The sequence below is a fragment of the Melanerpes formicivorus genome, unplaced genomic scaffold, assembly GCF_026170545.1.
Source record: "Melanerpes formicivorus ecotype bairdi unplaced genomic scaffold, bMelFor1.0.p_v2 SCAF_125, whole genome shotgun sequence".
In the NCBI taxonomy this organism is placed as follows: domain Eukaryota; kingdom Metazoa; phylum Chordata; class Aves; order Piciformes; family Picidae; genus Melanerpes; species Melanerpes formicivorus.
This window is the reverse complement of record NW_027142477.1, coordinates 119,800-140,115: the sequence shown is the minus strand read 5'-3', so window position 1 is coordinate 140,115 and position 20,316 is coordinate 119,800. Positions and strand designations below refer to the sequence as shown.

Sequence of the window (20,316 nt, the reverse complement as noted above, 5' to 3'; positions counted from 1 at the left end):
GTTCCCTCCCTGGAGGTGTTTGCAGCCAGGCTGGATGAGGCCTTGAGCAGCCTGGGCTGATGGGAGGTGTCCCTGCCCATGGCTGGGGGCTTGTAAGTAGATTGTCCTGAAGGTCCCTTCCAGCCCAACCCATTCTGTGATTCTCTGTACCAGTGCAGGACAGCAATTCCTGAGGTTCATGGCAGTTGGGAGCAGGGTCAGGGGGCTGACAGAAGCTCAGCTGTGGATGATCACAGGGACAAGCACTGACTAAAAGCTTGGCAGTGCCAGTTCTCCCCCTGGTACAATGCACTGCCAGCTGCTGAAGGCCCACAGACTCAGTCTGCAGTCCAGTGTTTGTCTGCTGGAGGTGCCTAAATCCTGCAGAGTGTTTGTGGCCTCCAGACCATTCTCCTTTGGTTAAGGCAGGATAATTTCCTAGCCCTTTCTCCATGGTGACTTCCCCAGCACAGCTGAGCCTAGACATTAAATCCCTCTAAATCCCAGTCCCCTGCTACCTCTGCACTTTAAGCCTATGGGAACAGACTCACCCCAGTTTGAGGAGTGGCTAAAATCATGAGGTATGAGATATCAGCTAGGAGCCCTGTGGCCAAGCAGGCAAATGGTCTCCTGGGCTACATTCAGAGAGTGCAGCCAGCAAGTCAAGAGAGGTTCTCCTCCCCCTCTACTCTGCCCTGGTGAGACCTCACCAGGAGTACTGTGTCCAGTTCTGTGCTCTCCAGTTCAAGAGGGAGAGGGGAAAAGTGCAGAGAGTTCAGGGGAGGCTATGCTGAAGGGCCTGGAACAGCTGTGTGAGGAGGAGAGGCTGAGAGCCCTGGGGGTGTTGAGCCTGGAGAAGAGAAGGCTGAGAGGGATCTGATCAATGGTTACAAATACCTGAGGGGTGGGGGGCAGGCAGGGGCCAGGCTCTGGGCAGTGGTGTCCTGGGATAGGACAAGAGGCAATGGACACAAACTGGAACCAAGGAGGTTCCACTTCAACATGAGGAGAAATTTCTTTGGTGTGAGGCTGCTGGAATAGCCCAGAACAATTCCAGCAACAATTCCAGAGCAGTACCACCTAAAGGTCATCTCTCCAGTGGCCAAGGACCCTTGCCTGCCTTGTTTCCTTTCTCTGCATTAATCTGAAAGCCTTGGCAACAGCACTGCAAAACAGAGGACTCTCTGCAGCCCAGCATCTGCCCCTGACAGCAAACTTCCCCTAAGCTGTGTACAAACTGCTCTCCTCCCCATTGCACAGCAGGCAGTGTAAGCAGTCCCAAGCTCTCTGGGACTCTTGCTCAATCCTCTTAACCAGTTCCTCCTCCTGCCTTTGTGGCCTTTCTTCCCTAGCTCGCTCCTGCTCCCCTGGGCTGCGCCCAGCTGCAGCTCTGAAGCTTCCCAGGCAGTTTCTGGAAGCACAGAGTGGGTTCCTGCTTTGCCCTGTGGAAAACATAACCCTTTTCCCCCTCTGCTCCAGGACTGTGCTTCTGGAGCTTCCAGGACAAAAGTTACCCTGCTGCTTCCAGTCAGACTGAGCCAGCACTGCCTGCACACCCCTGCTGCTGCAGGGCTGCAGCACCTCACCCTGCTGGAGAGCAAGAAGCACAGAATGGGAATGGGACTGGAAAGCTCATCCAGTCCAACCCCCCTGCCACAGCAGGAGCACCCAGGGCAGCTCACACAGGAACACAGCCAGGCAGCTCTTGAGTATCTCCAGAGAGGAGACTCCACAGCCCCCCTGGGCAGCCTGCTCCAGGGCTCTCTCACAAGGGAAAAATCCCTCCTCCTGTTCCCATGGCACTTCCTCTGCCTCAGCTTCCAGCACTGCCCCTGCTGCTGGCATTGGGCATCCCCCAGCAGAGCCTGGCTCCAGCCCCTGGGCACTCACCCTGCACAGCTTTAGCAGCAGCAAGGAGGTCACCCTCAGGCTCCTCCTCTCCAAGCTCCAGAACCCTCAGCTCCCTCAGGCTCTCCTCATGAGGAAGATTTTCTATTCCCTCAATCAATTCTGTGACTCTGTGCTGGACTCTCTCAAGCAGCTCCCTGAGGTTCTTCTTGACCTGAGGGGCCCAGAACTGGACACAAGATTCCAGCTGTGGCCTCAGCAGGGCAGAGCAGAGGGGGAGGAGAACCTCTCTGACCTACTGACCACAGCCCTTCTAATCCACCCCAGGATGCCCTTGGCCTTGGCCACCAGAGCACATTGCTGGCTCATGGTCACCTCCCATCCACCAGGACCCCCAGGTCCCTTTCCCCTTCTCTGCTCTCCAGCAGCTCAGTCCCCAGTGCCTCACTCTTGAACTACAATCTTGCACAAGAAGGAACAACCAGGTAATAACACAGCTCCAAGAGGTGATCAGACCTGCTGTAGGTAGCCATAAAACAACTCACAGAAGAGAGAAGGTTTGGGTTGGTGTGGGGTTTTGATCCCCTTCCCAGGTGTGAAGCTGTTTCCCCTCCTCTTTCAAAGAGGGATCACCACAGGGCAGGACAGAAAGGTCACACTGGAGTCTGAGTATTTGGCCAGCTTTGGGCTTCCACAGACCTTTAGAGAAGGGGGATGGGGACAAGTTGCTGCTGGGGACATTCCCATTGGACTCCAGAAGAAAAGGCTTCCCCATGAGTAGTCAGACACTGGCATCATCTCCCAGGGGCAGCAGTGGAGCCCCCTGCACTGGGCAGTTTGAAGGCTCAGCTTGCCAGGGCCAGCTCCTTGCAACTCTACTGTGACCTGGAGCAGATGACCCTTGGGGTCCCTTCCCACCTGGCCTTCCATGACTCTATGAAGAACCCCTTTACTTTCTCTCTCAGGTACCTGCTACCTCTAGGAGGGGCTGTGCAGATCACTTTGGTATTTCCATCACATTTTAGTGGTTTCTGGAACAAAGGTTAAGCCCTGCCTGCCTCCTGCCACAGACAGCACCCTCTGGTAGGAGCAAAGAGCATCACAGAAGCACAGGATGGCAGAGCTGGAGGGGATCCCTGGGGATCACCCAGTCCAACGCCCTGCCAGAGCAGGGCACCCAGGGCAGGGCACACAGAACACATCCAGGTGGGGCTGGAAAGGCTCCAGAGCAGGAGACTCCACAACCTCTCTGGGCAGCCTGCTCCAGGGCTCAGCAGCCTCACACCAAAGAAGTTTCTCCTCAGGTTGAGGTGGAACCTCCTGGGTTCCAGTTTGTGTCCATTGCCTCTTGTCCTGTCCCAGGACACCACTGCCCAGAGCCTGGCCCCTTCCTGCCCCCCACCCCTCAGGTATTTGTAACCATTGATCAGATCCCTCTCAGCCTTCTCTTCTCCAGGCTCAACAGCCCCAGGGCTCTCAGCCTCTCCTCCTCACACAGCTGTTCCAGGCCCTTCAGCATCCTTGCAGCCCTCCCTTGGACTCTCTCCAGCAGTTCCCTGTCCCTTCTGACCTGGGGAGCCCAGAGCTGGACACAGTATTCCAGGTGCAGCCTCAGTAGGGCAGAGTGGAGGGGCAGGAGAACCTCCCTTGACTTGTTGGATGCCAAACTTCTTCCAGATCTGGGGAGAAAACCAGGGGTGAGGGGAAAGGTCCCATCCCAGTCCAGCTGCTCCCAGCTGGAAGTCACCACCCCTCAGCCTGTGAGGGTGATGCCCCCTGGATGCCACAAGGGCACATAGCTGTCCATGGATCACCTTCTGGCCACTAGGCCTGCAAGTGGTCACAAAGAAGACACATTCAAAACATCACAAAGATGATCAGTGCAGCACCTCCCCTGTGAGGCCAGGCTGGCAGAGCTGGGGCTGTTCAGCCTGCAGGAGAGAAGGCTCCAGGGAGACCTCAGAGCAGCCTTGCAGTACCTGAAGGGGCTCCAGGAGAGCTGGGGAGGGACTTTGGAGAAAGGCCTGCAGAGACAGGATGAGGGATGATGGCTTCAAGCTGCAAGAAGCTGGATTGAATTGAGATATGAGGAGGCATGAGGGTGGTGAGGCACTGGAACAGGCTGCCCAGAGAAGTAATGCTCAGAGGCAGGCTGGACGAGGTCTGGACCAAGCTGCTCTAGAAGTGGTGTCCCTGCCCATGGCAGGGGGCTGGGACTGGATGATCTTGAGGGTCCCTTCCAACCCAACCCATCCTGGGAACACCCTGGCAGGAAGCAGCTGTCTGCCCCATCCTGGTTGCTGCAGGCTTCCCCACTCCCAAGCCTGGCTGCTCAGGTCCCTGTGTCACAGTCACTGCCTTGGGAGTGCCCCCATCTGAGCTGCCCTGCACCAAGCCCTCAGGTACTGCAGAGGTGAAGGGGGAGCTGCTCATGCACAGGGACTCAGAATGGCACTGCATGGCTGGCACCTGCCTGGAGTGTGCATTTGCTCACCCAGCAGCTTGGAGCAGGGAATGGAAGGGAAGGGAATGGAGGGGAGTGGAATGGAGTGGAGTGGAGTGGAGTGGAATGGAATGGAATGGAATGGAGTGGAGTGGAATAGAATGGAATGGAATGGAATTAACCAGGTTGGAAAAGACCTTCAGGATCATCCAGTCCAACCTCTCACCCAACACCACCTAATTGACTAAACCATGGCCCCAAGTGCCACATCCAGGCTCTCCCTAAACACCTCCAGGGATGGGGACTCCACCACCTCCCTGGGCAGCACATTCCAATGGCTAACAACTCTCTCTGGGAAGAACTTTCTCCTCACCTCCAGCCTGAACCTCCCCTGGCACAGCTTGAGACTGTGTCCTCTTGTTCTGCTGCTGGCTGCCTGGCAGAAGAGACCAACCCCCACCTGGCTACAACCTCCCTGCAGGGAGTTGCAGAGAGCAAGAAGGTCTCCCCTGAGCCTCCTCTTCTCCAGGCTAAGCAACCCCAGCTCCCTCAGCCTCTCCTCACAGGGCTGTGCTCCAGACCCCTCCCCAGCCTCCTTGCCCTTCTCTGGACACCTTCAAGTCTCTCAATGTCCTTCTTGACCTGAGGAGCCCAGAACTGGACACAGGACTCAAGGTGTGGCCTAAGCAGTGCTGAGCACAGGGCACAAGGACTTCCCTGCTCCTGCTGGCCACACTCTTCTGATGCAGGCCAGGATGCCCTTGGCCTTCTTGGCCCCCTGGGCACACTGCTGGCCCCTGTTCAGCTGCTGTCAACCAGCACCCCCAGGTCCCTCTCTGCCTGGCTGCTCTCAGCCACTCTGACCCCAGCCTGTAACTCTGCCTGGGGTTGTTGTGGCCAAAGTGCAGCACCTGGCACTTGGATGTGTTGAATGCCATCCTGTTGGCCTCTGCCCATCTGTCCAGCCTGGCAAGGTCCCTCTGCAGAGCTCTCCTACCCTCTAACTGACCAACATCTGCTCCCAGCTTGGTGTCATCTGCAAACTTGCTGCTGACTGCCTCAATGCCCTCCTCCAGATCATCAATGGAGATGTTAAAGAGGATGGGGCCCAGCACTGATCCCTGGGGGACACCATTTCATCCTCCCCTGCGGTGAGACCCTCCTGCTGCAGAGCTGCCCAGAGCTAAGGCACTGCAAAGGCAACATTGACCACTCCACATCTCAGACTTTCTGCTGTTTTCTGCTTTCCAGGGCAGCTCTGCAGCACCTCAGCAAAGCAGGCTGCCCTCCCTGCTGCCTGGTGAGTAGCAGGTGGCACAGTGTGTGCTGCACTGTGGCACAGCTTACACAGAACTCAGCAAGCTGAGGCAGGAGGAGATGCTAAGGAGTGTGAGGCAGGAGTGAGGGGATTTCCACTGGAGGGAGGAAGGCATTGGGATGTTGTCCCCTGGGAATATAGGACAGCTTTCAGCTATTATCTGCTAGCAGCAGCCTGTAAGTTGCCCTTTGGAAATCAATAAACCCATGATGGTGTAGCCTTTGCCTTGCTCATTGTGTGCTGAGCAGAGCTCCTGGGAGAGCCCAGCTGGCCCTCCACTGGGCAAGGCTGCTACCCAGGTAATCCTCAAATCACATTAGCAGCTTAAAGCACACAAGATCTCCTCTCTAGGTGTGTGAGGGGGGCACACAAAAGGTATTTTCCACTGAGGGGAGACCTCCTTGCTCTCTACAGCTCCCTGAAAGGAGGCTGCAGCCAGCTGGGGGTTGGGCTCTTCTCTCTAGTCTCAGGTGCTAGGAGGAGAGGAAATGGCCTGAAATTGTGCCAGGGGAGGGTTAGGTGGAGATGAGGAGAAATTTGTCTGCTGCAGGAGTGGTCAGGGATTGGCAGAGGCTGCCCAGGGAGGTGGTGGAGTCCCCATGCCTGGAGGGGTTCAAGGAAGGTATGGGCATGGCACCTGGGGCCAGGGTTGGGTGGCCATGGTGGGGTTGGGCTGCTGGCTGGGCTGGGTGATCCCAGTGGGCTTTTCACAGTGACACAAGTCTGTGAGCCTAAGGAGCAGTAATGTTTAACCTGCAGACTTATCAAGTATGAGAAATCCAATCCAAGACTTCCTCTTCTCAAGTGGAACATCTGCACCCAGGACTGCCAGAGGAGTTCCTCCCCTGAGCTCCCCCAGCACACATCTGTGTGTGTTTACTGCCACTCCTGCCCTTCAAACCCTGGAGGACACAGGACAGCAGCAAGCACACTGCTCAACCAAGCTGCTCTGCATGCACAGAATCAAGATGTGACCTGCTTGTCCTTCAAGGGATCCTGTTGGAAGTCTCCTGCAGGAGCCCTGGAGCTGACCACTGGCCTGGATTTCAGTGCCCAGGGCTGCAAGGGCAGTGCCTGACCCTGCTGTGTGCATACTTGCAGAGAGCATTCCAGATGGACTTGGCAATCTGTTGGCTTGCCACCTGAACCCATCTCCCTGGGGCTATTTATAGAGCTTTGACCTGGGCTGGCTGCTGCTCCCCCCCTGACCTCTGCAGCCCCTCAGGGCCTGCCAGCAGGCTGTCACAGCCACCTCACTTGGCAGGCCAGGCCCTTGGCTGGCCTCCCCCAGTGCTCCTCTTGCTAGCTGCTGCTGAGGCCTCCACTTGACATTTTCACCACTGCCTGAGCCATGCCCCACATCAGCTCTCTCTCTTCCATGGCTTCACTTCCAACATTTCTTAGCTTGCTTCTAAGGGAAAGATTCCCTCTGAAGTCTCCTTTCAGCCAGGCTGCAAGCACTGCCCTGCACTGCTAGCTGCTGCTATTGCTGTGTTATGGAACCACAGAACTGTCAGGCTTGGAAGGGACCTCAGGAATCATCCATGGGCAGGGATGGTGGGGCAGCCATGGGCAGGGACACCTCACACCACAGCAGGTTGCTCAGCTTTGTTAATTGTTAATAGCACAACAGTGACACAGAATCAGAGAGCTGTCAGGGCTGGAAGGGAGCTCAAGGCTCAGCCAGTCCCAACCCCCTGTCACGGGCAGGGACACCTCACACCACAGCAGGTTGCTCACAGCCACCTCCAGCCTGCCAGGTTCTGCCAGGCTGCTCCCCTGGAGCCTGGGAGCTGAACTCACTTGAAGAAGTTCATGCAGCTAAGCTCCTCCCAAGGGATTGGTGCTTTAGATGGCAAACCTTTGAGGCTCAAGGGATTCATTTCCCTTCTGGGCAGCAGGAAGTGCTGCAGCAACTTCCTAGAGGTCCACAGCCACAAACTGAGTGCAATGAGCAGCCTCAAAACTACTCTAGAAGAACAAAGAGAGTGAAATCTGAGCCTGCAGCCATCCCAGGCAATAAAACCCCAACCCCTCCTGAGTGGATCTGCACATCCTGCAGAGGGAATCTTTGAGCCCAGCTTATTCCACAGGCTGGGGAGAGAAGCTTCTCTCCTGAACAGGTTCACAGAGCTGTCAGGGCTGGAAGGGAGCTCAAGGCTCAGCCAGTCCCAACCCCCTGCCATGGGCAGGGACACCTCACACCACAGCAGCTTGCTCACAGCCACATCCAGCCTGGCTGCAAACACCTCCAGGCAGGAGGCTTCCACCACCTCCCTGGGCAACCTGTGCCAGGCTCTCACCACCCTCATGGCCAACAACTTCTTCCTCACAGCCAATCTCAATCTCCCCACTTCTAGCTTTGCTCCATCCTCCCCTGGTCCTGGATGATCCTGAAGGTCCCTTCCCATTGAAGCCATTCTGTGTGAACCTTTTCTCCTCAAACACTTGCCAGTCAGTTCCATGGCAGGAGCATCACTGTGCTCAGTGAGGAGCTCAGGAAGCTGCTGCACTGTTTTGGAATCTGCTCTTTTATTCATGCAGCTCCCTGAATGGAACAGAGCCATCATTACAACTCCCAGCTCAGTTCCTGCACACTGGGGACCTGGCTGAGATTTTTTTCACTGCCAGGAATGTCAATTTTTTATCATACAGACATCACTGTGTAGGTAAAGGCAAGAGGTATTCCCTGGATGTGATGTCACAGAGTGCTAGACACAGCCACCTGTCAATTATTAACTGTCAATTACTTTCCCTTTAGAGAAGATGAAGAGCTCTTACCTACGGGGTGTATTTAATAGTCACAGGATCACAGCTCACAGGGTATGAGGGGTGGGAAGGGACCCCTGGAGATCCTCCAGTCCAACCCCTGCCAGAGCAGGAGCAGAGAATCCAGCACAGGTCACACAGAACACATCCAGAGAGGGCTGGGAAGGCTCCAGAGAAGGAGACTCCACAACCTCTCTGGGCAGCCTGCTCCAGGCCTCTGGGACCCTCACAGTGCAGAAGTTCCTCCTCCTGTTGAGGTGGAGCCTCCTGTGCTGTGGTTTATACCCATTGCCCCTTGGCCTGTCCCAGGGCACCCTGGTGAGGCCTCACCCACAGCACTGCATCCAGCTCTGGGGCCCCCAGCACAGAAAGGACCTGGAGCTGTTGGAGAGGGTCCAGAGGAGGCCACAAAGATGCTCAGAGGGCTGAAGAACCTCCCGGGTGGGGCCAGGCTGAGAAAGTTGGGGCTGTGCAGCCTGGATTAGAGAAGGCTCCAGGGAGGCCTTGGAGAAGTCTTCCAGTACCTGAAGGGCTCCAGGAGAGCTGGGGAGGGACTCTGGACAAGGACTGGGAGTGCCAGGATGAGGAACAATGGCTTTGAGCTGGGAGAGGGGAGATTGAAACTGGAGATGAGGAAGAAATTCCTGGCAGTAAGGGTGGTGAGACTCTGGCACAGGTTGCCCAGGGAGGCTGTGGCTGCCTCCTCCCTGGAGGTGTTCAGGGCCAGGCTGGATGAGGCCTTGAGCAGCCTGGGCTGGTGGGAGGTGTCCCTGCCCATGGCAGGGGCTTGGGGCTGGATGCTCTCTATGGTCCCTTCCCACTGAAGCCATTCTGTGTGAACCCTCTTTTCTCCCCCAACACCTGCCAAGCAGCTCAGTGGAAGGAGCATCAGTGTGCCCAGGCAGGAGCTCAGAAAGCTGCTGCACTGCTCTGGAATCTGCTCCTCTATTCATGCAGTTCCCTGAATGGAATACCTTCCAGAAAGGATGAATAAAACATCTGGCTGGTGTCACAGCCACTAACTGCTGCACACAGGCAGCTCCCAGTGCCCTGCTTCCCCCCCCCGGCCTGCCTGAGCTCCTAGCTCAGAGCACTACAAACTTGCTGGACCATGAATTTTCAAACAGAGAGCAAGAAAAACAATGGACAGAAATAACTGATTGCATCAACATGCAGGGAAAGGAACACTCTGAGGCCAGTGCCTCTCCTTGCTGCAGATAGCAGCAGCACTGCTGCCTGGTGCTGCTCAGCATCTCCTGGCACGTTTTGCTCCCCCCCCCCCCAAGGGATTGCATAAGCACAGGGTAACTAACAATGCACTCCTCACAGCCCCCTCAACCAGCAGCCTGCCAGCCTGCCAGGCCTGCTGACTAGTTCCAGCAGTGGTGACCTTTGTCTAGGCTCCCTGAGCTCCCAGGCTCAGCTCCCATAAGCTGCAAAGAAGCCTTCAGCTGTAAACAAAACCATTTGAGCGCTGCCTCCCATCCCTGCTGGATGAAAAAATCCCCTCACAGAGCTACCCACTGCAGCACCACCCCAGCTCAGCAGCCAAGGAGCTGGTGTGGTGGAATAAAAGAGATGATTTTACCTAAGAATCAACAAACAGCTCCTGCTGAATGGCTCTTCACAGCAGAAAGGAGACAGAGCCCTCCATCAGCTGCCTGATTGTCTCCCAGGGCTCTCCCCATTAGCAGACCAGCATCAGCTGGCACTTCTCTGCCAGGGCTTGCTGAGGCTCTGGGAGAATGATGGCTGAGCAGGGCAGGGGAGGATGGGGGAGCACATAAACATGAAGATAACCTTCTTGTGAAATACAAGCATGATAAATGCTGCAGGACCTGGGCAGTCAGCCAGCCAGTGAGCAGGGCAGCTCTTTCCCCTGGGGGGGGAGCAGCCAGAGGAGGCCATGCAACTGGGAGGGGTGGCAAAAGGGCCAGGCACAGGCCAAGCACCCCTCTGAGGTTTGCCCTTCCAAATACTCCTGCTGCAGTTCCTGGCTACGAGCAGGCAGCTCCTCCTTGTCCTCCCCACGGGGGCAGGGTAGGTGCTGAGACACCAGGCAGGGAGGTTGCCCTGGCTGATGCCTGCTCCACTTCATGTTGGAGCCCCAGCTCCCAGGCACACAGCTGATTAGGCACAGCAAAACCCCTTAGAATCAGATCTCAGAATGAGTCTGGTTGAGAGCCCTGGGGCTGTTCAGTCTGGAGAGGAGAAGGCTGAGAGGGATCTGATCAATGTCTATCAATAGCTGAGGGCTGGGGGGCAAGGGGAGGGGGCTTTTGGGTGCTGCACAGCATAAGCCAAGGAACAAAGGAGACAAACTGGAACAGAGAAGGTTTCAGCTCAACAGGAGGAGAAACTTCTTTGGTGTGAGGATGACAGAGCCCTGGAGCAGGCTGCCCAGAGAGGCTGTGGAGTCTCCTTCAAATCCCACCTGGATGTGTTCTGTGTGCCCTGCCCTGGGTGCCCCTGCTCTGGCAGGGGGTTGGACTGGGTGATCCCTGGAGGTCCCTTCCAACTTCTAATGTCCTGTGATCCTGTGGCTGGAAGAGAACTCTCAGATCATCAAGCCTGACCAGCACTGCCAGGTCACCACTAAACATATCCCTCAGCACCACAGCTCCAAGGCACTGAAACCCCCTCCAGGGCTGAGGACTCCACCACTTCCCAGTCCCTGGTGTTGGGGTTTGGTTGGGTTTATTTTTGCTTGGTTGTTGTTTTGTTGGTTGGTTTTGTAACCTTGGCTACCAGAAAGACCCTTTGGGAAGCCCCTAGGACTGCAGCAGCCTCTGCCTGGCTTTGAAGACATCCCTGCAAGGAGTGAGTTGCCCCATGGGAGCAGTACAGATTTGCTTGATCTCAATCTGCACGTTACTGATAGAGTCTGCTGAGACACCACACTCAAGCTAGTCTGGCCAGTGTCTGCTCCTCCCACCACTAGCCCTTCCCACATGCAAAGAGAGCTTCAGCTCTCTGCCATTGCAGCATCTGGTGCCAGCAGCAGGCAGGCAGCATCCCCACATGTGCAGATCCTCACAAGCTATGGAGGATGCTTAGCCCTTTGAAGACAGCAACAGAGCTGACAGCACCACAGCTGAAGCAATAGAGAGACTCCTCCAGAGCCTCCCAGGTAGTGGAAGAAGAGTTTTTTGGTGTGCCCCAGGGATCAGTGCTGTGCCCTGTGCTCTTTAACATCTTCATGGATGATCTGGATGAGGGGAGTGAGTCCATCATCAGTAAATGTGCAGCTGACAGCAAGCTGGGGGCAGGAGTTGATCTGCTGGAGGGTAGAGAGGCTCTGCAGAGGGACCTTGCCAGGCTAGGCAGATGGGCAGAGGCCAAGGGCAGGAGATTGAACACATCCAAGTGCCAGGTGCTGCACATTGGCCACAACAACCCCAGGCAGTGCTACAGGCTGGGGTCAGAGTGGCTGAGAGCAGCCAGGCAGAGAGGGACCTGGGGGTGGTGGTTGATGGTAGGCTGAACATGAGCCTGCAGTGTGCCCAGGGGGCCAAGAGGGCCAATGGCATCCTGGCCTGCATCAGGAAGAGTGTGGCCAGCAGGAGCAGGGAGGTCATTCTGCCCCTGTACACTGCACTGCTTAGGCCACACCTTGAGTCCTGTGTCCAGTTCTGGGCTCCTCAGTTTAGGAAGGAGGTTGACTTGCTGGAAGGTGTCCAGAGAAGGGCAACAAAGTTGGTGAGGGGCTTGGAACACAGCCCTGTGAGGAGAGGCTGAGGGAGCTGGGGTTGCTTAGCCTGGAGAAGAGGAGGCTCAGGGGAGACCTTCTTGCTCTCTGCAGCTCCCTGCAGGGAGGTTGTAGCCAGGTGGGGGTTGGTCTCTTCTCCCAGGCAGCCAGCAGCAGAACAAGAGGACACAGTCTCAAGCTGTGCCAGGGCAGGTTTAGGCTGGAGGTGAGGAGGAAGTTCTACACAAAGAGAGTTGTTAGCCATTGGGATGTGCTGCCCAGGGGGGTTGTGGAGTCCCCATCCCTGGAGGTGTTCAGGAGGAGACTTGATGGGGTGCTTGGTGCCATGGGTTAGTTGTTTAGGTGGTGTTGGATGATAGGTTGGACTTGATGATCTTGAAGGTCTCTTCCAACCTGGTCTGGTCTATTCTATTCTATTCTATTCTATGCTATTCTATTCTATTCTATTCTATTCTATTCCTTTCTATCCTATTCTATTCTATTCTGCAGCTAGGTGATGCTTACCATCAGCTGCCTCAGGAGTTGAGGATTGCTTCCTTCACTCCAAGCCTGATGAGCCAGGTTAGATGGCTGACTTTGGGTGAAGTGCTGAACACCACTGGGGTGAACTTGCTATGAAGGAGAGCTGTGCTATGGCTCAGTGCACGCAGCACAGCTCACCAGGGCATGCTGCACTTCGCCTGAGTGGTGGCAGCGGTGGCTGCAGGGCATCAGCAACCTCTCCTGGCAGTGGTTCAGAATCTATCAGAGGATGGGGGGCTCTGGTTGTAGAGCCACCACTGCTTTGCTTGTCTAACCACTGCTCAGTAATTTATGTCCATGATCACATCTGTCACCTGGGAGAGAGCACAGCTTGCAGCAATCCCCCCAAAAGCACAGGCAGGGCCACCAAAAGCCTGCCCAGCTTTCCCCTTCCTGGTGTGGGAGGCAGACATGCCAAAGATCACAAAACTGCCATGGAGGGGATGAAGAGCACTGGGGTCACAGTGAAGGTCAAACAAAAGGCAAGAGTTATCTTAACACCCCTGCTGTCAGCCACTGAAACAGAGGGCAGAGGCAGCAGATTCCACAAGGCCAAGAGCAAGGACCTGCATCTGGGTCAGGGCAATCCCAAGCACAAATCCAGGACTGACAGCAGCCCTGCAGAGAATGACTTGGGGGTGCTGCTTGATAAAGTTCTTGACTTGAGCTGGCAATGGTCACTGGCAGCCCCAAAAGCCACCCATGCCCTGGGCTGCATCAAAAGATTCCTGGCCAGCAGGTTAAGGGAGGGAATTCTGCCTCTCTCTTCTCACCAGACCCCACCTGCAGCACTGAATCACAGTCTCACAGAATCACCAAGGCTGGAAGAGACCTCAAAGATCATCAGGTCCAAGCTGTCACCACAGACCTCATGACTAAACCATGGCACCAAGTGCCACATCCAATCCCCTCTTGAACACCTCCAGGGATGGGGACTCCACCACCTCCCTGGGCAGCACATCCCAGTGGCTAACAACTCTCTCTGGGAAGAACTTTCTCCTCACCTCCAGCCTAAACCTCCCCTGGCACAGCTTAAGACTGTGGCCTCTTGTTCTGCTGCTGGCTGCCTGGCAGAAGAGACCAACCCCCACCTGGCTACAACCTCCATGCAGGGAGTTGCAGAGAGCAAGAAGGTCTCCCCTGAGCCTCCTCTTCTCCAGGCTAAGCAACCCCAGCTCCCTCAGCCTCTCCTCACAGGGCTGTGCTCCAGACCCCTCCCCAGCCTCCTTGCCCTTCTCTGGACACCTTCAAGTCTCTCAATGTCCTTCTTGACCTGAGGAGCCCAGAACTGGACACAGGACTCCAGGTGTGGCCTAAGCAGTGCTGAGCACAGGGCACAAGGACTTCCCTGCTCCTGCTGGCCACACTCTTCCTGATGCAGGCCAGGATGCCCTTGGCCTTCTGCATCCAGATTTGCTACCCCCAGCACAAGAAGGACAGGGAAGGGCTGGAGAGGGTCCTGGAGCACCTCCCCTATGGCCACAGGCTGGCAGAATTGGGGCTGTGCAGCCTGGAGATGGCACCAGGGAGACCTTGGAGCAGCCTTCCAATACCTGAAGGGCTCCAGGAGAGCTGTAGAGGGACTTTTGACAAGGGCTGGGAGTGACAGGATGAGGAACAATGGCTTTGAGCTGGGAGAGGGCAGATTGAGACTGGATAGGAAGAAGTTCTTTAGGGTGAGGATGGTTGAGGCACTTGAACAGGTTGCCCAGGCAGGCTGTGGCTGCCTCCTGCCTGGAGGTGTTCAAGGCCAGGCTGGATGACTGCTGTAGTGTGAGGTGTCCCTGCCCATGGCAGGGGGTTGGGGCTGGAGGATCTGGAAGGTCCCTTCCAACCCAAACCTTTCTAGCATTCTGTGGTATTTATAACTCTGTCTCTCCAGAGGTGTTTGAGACCTCCCACAGCTGCAAAGGGACTTGAAGGAAGAGCAGCACACACTAGGTCTCAATCTGGCAAACAAGCACAGACACAAGTGAAGAGGGATTTGTGCCACTGCTTCTGCCAACCATTATGTGCCATGTGACAGCTGAACAGCTCCTTCCTGTGTCCACCCCTGCAAAGTGAGGCTCTGGCAGCTCCACTGACCATAATAGTAGTAGTAGTAGTATCGTAGTAGTATCAGTCAGGGTTGGAAGGGACCACAAGGATCAGCCAGTTCCAACCCCCCTGCCATGGGCAGGGACACCCCACACTAGATCAGCCTGGCCACAGCCTCAGCCAGCCTGGGCTTAAACACCTCCAGGGACAGGGCCCCAACCACCTCCCTGCACAACCCATTCCAGGGCTTCACCACTCTCATGGGGAAGAACTTCCTCCTCACCTCCAGCCTCAATCTCCCCACCTCCAGCTTCATTCCATTCCCCCTAGTCCTATCACTGCCTGAGATCCTGAGCAGTCCCTCCCCAGCTTTCTTGGAGCCCCCTGCAGATCCTGGAAGGCCACAATGAGGTCTCCTGGGAGCCTTCTCCTCTCCAGACTGAACAGCCCCAACTCCTTCAGTCTGTCCTCACAGCAGAGCAGCTCCAGCCCGCTGCTCACCCTTGTGGCCCTTCTCTGGACACCTTCCAGCCCCTCCACATCCCTCTTTAAGATGGACATTAAGCCATTTACCCCTGAATGCTTTAGCTAATGGACATCCCAGACACCACAGAGAGGAGCAAACTGCCCGGGAGAGCAGTGTCAGCAGAGGGTCTCAGTCAGCAGCACAGACACCTCCTGCACCTGCTTCCTGGTGGCATCAGTGGGAGACAGAAGCCTGCCACCACCCTGCACCACCAGCAGGCTGCAGCTGGGCACCTGGGCAGCCTTCACCTTGCCACACAGCCCCAAAGCACGGGGGGCTGGCCCTCTGCCAACACTTCCTGCAGAGTGATTATGAAGTTCATTAGAGTTGCAGCTCCATCAACGGGGAGTCAATTTTAGCAACCTCATTTCCATTTCAAAGTTCCTCCTGGGGTCTTCTGAACGTTTTTATTGCTCTCTCATCCTCTCTTCCTGTAATCACAGAATGGTTTGGGCTGGAAGGGACCTCCAAAGGTCAGGCAGTCCAACCCCTCTGCAGTCAGCAGGGACAGCCTCAGCTAAACCAGGCTGCTCAAAGCCTTGTCCAGCCTGGCCTTGAATATCTCGAGGGATGGAGCCTCAGCCACCTCCCTGGGCAACCTGCTGCAGTGTTCCACTCCCCTCCTGGGGCAGAACTTGTTCCTCACATCCAATCTCAATCTGCTCTGCTCTCATAGTATCATAGTATCATTGAGGGTTGGAAGGGACCACAAGCATCATCTAGTTCCAACCCCCCTGCCATGGGCAGGGACACCCCACACTAGATCAGCCTGGCCACAGCCTCATCCAGCCTGGCCTTAAACACCTCCAGGGACAGGGCCCCAACCACCTCCCTGCACAACCCATTCCAGGGCTTCACCACTCTCATGGGGAAGGACTTCCTCCTCCCCTCCAGCCTCAATCTCCCCACCTCCAGCTTCATTCCATTCCCCCTAGTCCTATCACTGCCTGAGATCCTGAGCAGTCCCTCCCCAGCCTTCCTGGAGCCCCCTGCAGATCCTGGAAGGCCACAATGAGGTCACCTCAGAGCCTTCTCTTCTCCAGACTGAACAGCCCCAACTCCTTCAGTCTGTCCTCACAGCAGAGCAGCTCCAGCCCTCTGCTCCTCCTCCTGGCCCTGCTCTGGACACCTTCCAGCCCCTCCAGATCCCTCTTGCAATAGGGGCTCCAGAACTGGAGGCAGGACTCCAGGTGGGGTCTCCCCAGAGCTGAGCAGAGGGGGAGAATCACCTCCCTTGCCCTGCTGGCCACACTTCTCCTGCTGTAGCCCAGGCTCTGGTTGGCTTTCTGGGCTGCAAGTGCACACTGAGAGCTCCTGGTGAGCTTCTCCTCCCCCAGCACCCCCAAGGCTCCCCCCTCAGGGCTGCTTTCCAGCCAGTCCCTGCCCAGCCTGCATTTGTGCCTGGGATTGCCTCCACCCAGCTGCAGGACCCTGCCCTTGCTCTTGTTGAACCTCATGAGGTTGGCTTGTGCCCACCTCTCCAGCCTGTCAAGGTCCCTCTGGATGGTCTCCCTTAACTTCTTCCTCACATCCAATCTCAATCTCTCTGCTCTCATTTCAAACCATTGCCCCTGGTGCTGTCCCTGCAGGCCTTTGGGAACAGTCCCTCTGCAGCCTTCTTGTAGCCCCTTCAGGTCCTGGCAGGCTGCTCTAAGGTCTCCGTGGAGCCTTCTCTTCTCCAGGCTGAACACCCCCAGCTCAGGAAGCACTGTTGGTAGCTGTCCCATCATGGGAACACTCATCTCTACCAGTTCAGCAGCCTTGGTCCTGGCCCTGCTACAAGTGAAGTGAAATCCCTTCCTGCTTTCTCCTTTAACACAGATAGGTTTGGTTAAGGCTGTCCTCACTTTCTCAGTGTAGTTCTGGAGCCCTCCCACAGAATGCCTCTGGCCCTACACATGCCATTGTTTCACAGCTGTATGTTACCTAGAGAGGAGGCCTTCAGCCCAGCTGAACAGTTTCACTGTTGCAGGCCAGTTACACATTAACCTGGGGGATTTTTATTAAGAACTAAAGAACTCCCTGACCTTGCTCATGGTTCCTTCAGCAGATCCAACTGGAGCTGTGAGGATGGTTAAGGGGCTGGGGCATGACTCTTAGGAGGAAAGGCTGAGAGGCCTGGGGATGTTGAGTCTGCAGAAGAAAGGCTGAGAGGGACCTGATCAGTGGTGGCTGTCAGGAGGATGGAGCCAGCCTCTCTCCAGTGATACCCAGTGGCAGGACAAGGGGCAATGGATGTAAACTCAATCACAAGAACTTCCATCTCAGCATGAGAAACTTCTTTGGTGTGAGGCTGCTGAGCCCTGGAGCAGGCTGCCCAGAGAGGTTGTGGAGTCTCCTGCTCTGGAGCCTTTCCAGCCCCACCTGGATGTGTTCTGTGTGCCCTGCCCTGGGTGCCCTGCTCTGGCAGGGGGTTGGTCTGGGTGATCTCTGGAGGTCCCTTCCAACTCCTAACATTTTGTGATCCTTTCTCTTTTAGAATAGAATAGAATAGAATAGAATAGAATAGAATAGAATAGAATAGAATAGAATAGAATAGAATAGAATAGAATAGAATAGAATAGAATAGGTTGGAAGAGGCCTTCAGGATCATCAAGTCCAACCTATCAACCAATTCAACACCACCTAAACAACTAACCCATGGCACCAAGTGCCACATCCAATCCCCTCTTGAACACCCTCCAGGGATGGGGACCTCCACCACCTCCCTGGGCAGCACATCCCAACGGGCAATCACTCTCTGTGTAGAACTTCTTCCTAACATCCAACCTAAACCTCCCCTGGCACAGCTTGAGACTGTGTCCTCTTGTTCTGCTGCTGGCTGCCTGGCAGAAGAGACCAACCCCCACCTGGCTACAACCTCCCTGCAGGGAGTTGCAGAGAGCAAGAAGGTCTCCCCTGAGCCTCCTCTTCTGCAGGCTAAGCAACCCCAGCTCCCTCAGCCTCTCCTCACAGGGCTGTGCTCCAGACCCCTCCCCAGCCTCCTTGCCCTTCTCTGGACACCTTCCAGCAAGTCAACCTCCTTCCTAAACTGAGGGGCCCAGAACTGGACACAGTTCTGCTTACCTCTTATGGTTCTGCTGTATCTCCAAGTAAATTCTGTCATAACCACTGCTGGCTTCCCCCCCATCAGCACCACCACCCCCCCCCCCCCCCCAACAGCAAGGCAGCCACATTTGCCTTGATTCATCTCCAGAACTGCAAGTTGCAATTCATTCTACACAAAACATCCTGCCAGGAGGGTGGAAGGCAGCCTAACCTCTGCAGGCTGAGAGACTTCAGGGCAGGAGAGCCTGCTGCATGCTCAGGCAACAGCAAACTGCAGCCCAGCTTTAAAAATACTACAGTCCTGTGCTTCCAAACTCCTTGCACCCAAATAGAAGCTGGCACAACATGCAGATACATGATGCTAATTTCATTCCTTTCCACAGGTCATCTGTGCTGAGGGGGTTTAAATTTGGCCTTCCATATGTTTATATTTAGCATAAAAGGGAGGGGAAAAAAAACCAACCCCCACACCTAATTTAATTCCTACATTAAAAATCCAGAGCCACCTGCAGTGATCACAGGTCCCAGGCTGGAGGAGATGCAGCAATGTGTTCATGCCTGTGCTACAGGCTGGGGTCAGAGTGGCTGAGAGCAGCCAGGCAGAGAGGGACCTGGGGGTAGTGGTTGATGGTAGGCTCAACAGGAGCCAGCAGTGTGCCCAGGGGGACAAGAAGGCCAAGGACATCCTGGCCTGCATCAGGAAGAGTGTGGCCCAGCAGGAGCAGGGAAGTCCTTGTGCCCTGTGCTCAGCACTGCTCAGGCCACACCTTGAGTCCTGTGTCCAGTTCTGGCTCCTCAGGTCAAGAAGGACATTGAAAGACTTGAAGGTGTCCAGAGAAGGGCAAGGAGGCTGGGGAGGGGTCTGGAGCACAGCCCTGTGAGGAGAGGCTGAGGGAGCTGGGGTTGCTTAGCCTGGAGAAGAGGAGGCTCAGGGGAGACCTTCTTGCTCTCTGCAACTCCCTGCAGGGAGGCTGTAGCCAGGTGGGGGTTGGGCTCTTCTCCCAGGCAGCCAGCAGCAGAAAAAGAGGACACAGTCTGAAGCTGTGCCTGGGGAGGTTTAGGCTGGAGGTGAGTGAGAAAGTTCTTCCCAGCAAGAGAGATTGGCCACTGGGAATGTGCTGCCCAGGGAGGTGGTGGAGTCCCCATCCCTGGAGGTGTTTAAGAAGAGCCTGAATGAGGCCCTGGGTGCCATGGTTTAGTTGATCAGATGGTGCTGGGTGAGAGGTTGGAGTGGATGATCTCTGAGTTCTTTTCCAACCTGGTTAATTCTATCCTATCCTATCCTATCCTATCCTATCCTATCCTATCCTATCCTATCCTATCCTATCCTATCCTATCCTATCCTATCCTATTCTATCCCATTCCATTCCATTCTTCTGGGACTACCATCTAGCACTGATTAATTAACCCCCCCCCAAGCAATCCAACTCCAAAGCACAGATGTTTACATTCTAAGGAGCACTGCCTGAGGCACAGGGATACAGCCAACATGACTTCAGTGCCACAGCCACCATCATTTCTATTCTCTCTACTCCACGCTGACTGTTCTCCCTGTCTGGAAGCCACAGAGAGGCATCCACTGCTGAAGGCTCTTCCAAACTTCCTCCCTTCTATTTTAAAAGCCTCTTCTGTCTTCTCCTCCTGGATACCTTGCCAGGAAGTTGAACTTCATCTAAAACCATTCCTTCCTCTCCCAGATTTTCCTTAAGTCTCTGGTGTGAAAAATCCTCTAGCAGTCTAGCTTCAGTGCTGAGGGATTCTTCTCAGCAGCCCTAGGATGAACAAACTGCTGGTGATAGACACTGAGGATTCACAAACACTACTGGCACTCTTGACCTGGGCCTGTTGTCTGTGGACATCAAACCTCATGGTGTTGGCTGCTGGAGGAAAAAACTATCATAGGACCATAGAACTGGGGAGGTTGGAAGAGACCTTGGAGGTCATCAAGTCCAAGCACTCCCCCAGAGCTCACAGCCCCAGCCCTGCTGCTGAGCCACTGCCACTGCCCCACAGCCCCTCAGCACCACATCCATGCAGCTCTGAAACCCCTCCAGGGATGGGGACTGCAGCACCTCCCTGGGCAGGCCTGGGAACAGAGACTGAGAGCCCTTGCTGGG

General features: G+C 55.6%; 1 protein-coding gene across 2 annotated transcripts in view; it reads right to left on the bottom strand.

Moving 5' to 3' along the window:
• The window catches only part of AKAP7 (A-kinase anchoring protein 7), a 107,338-nt gene that overhangs the window by 18,370 nt on the left and 68,652 nt on the right, over positions 1 to 20,316 (bottom strand). The gene's annotated exons all lie outside the window — the stretch shown is intronic.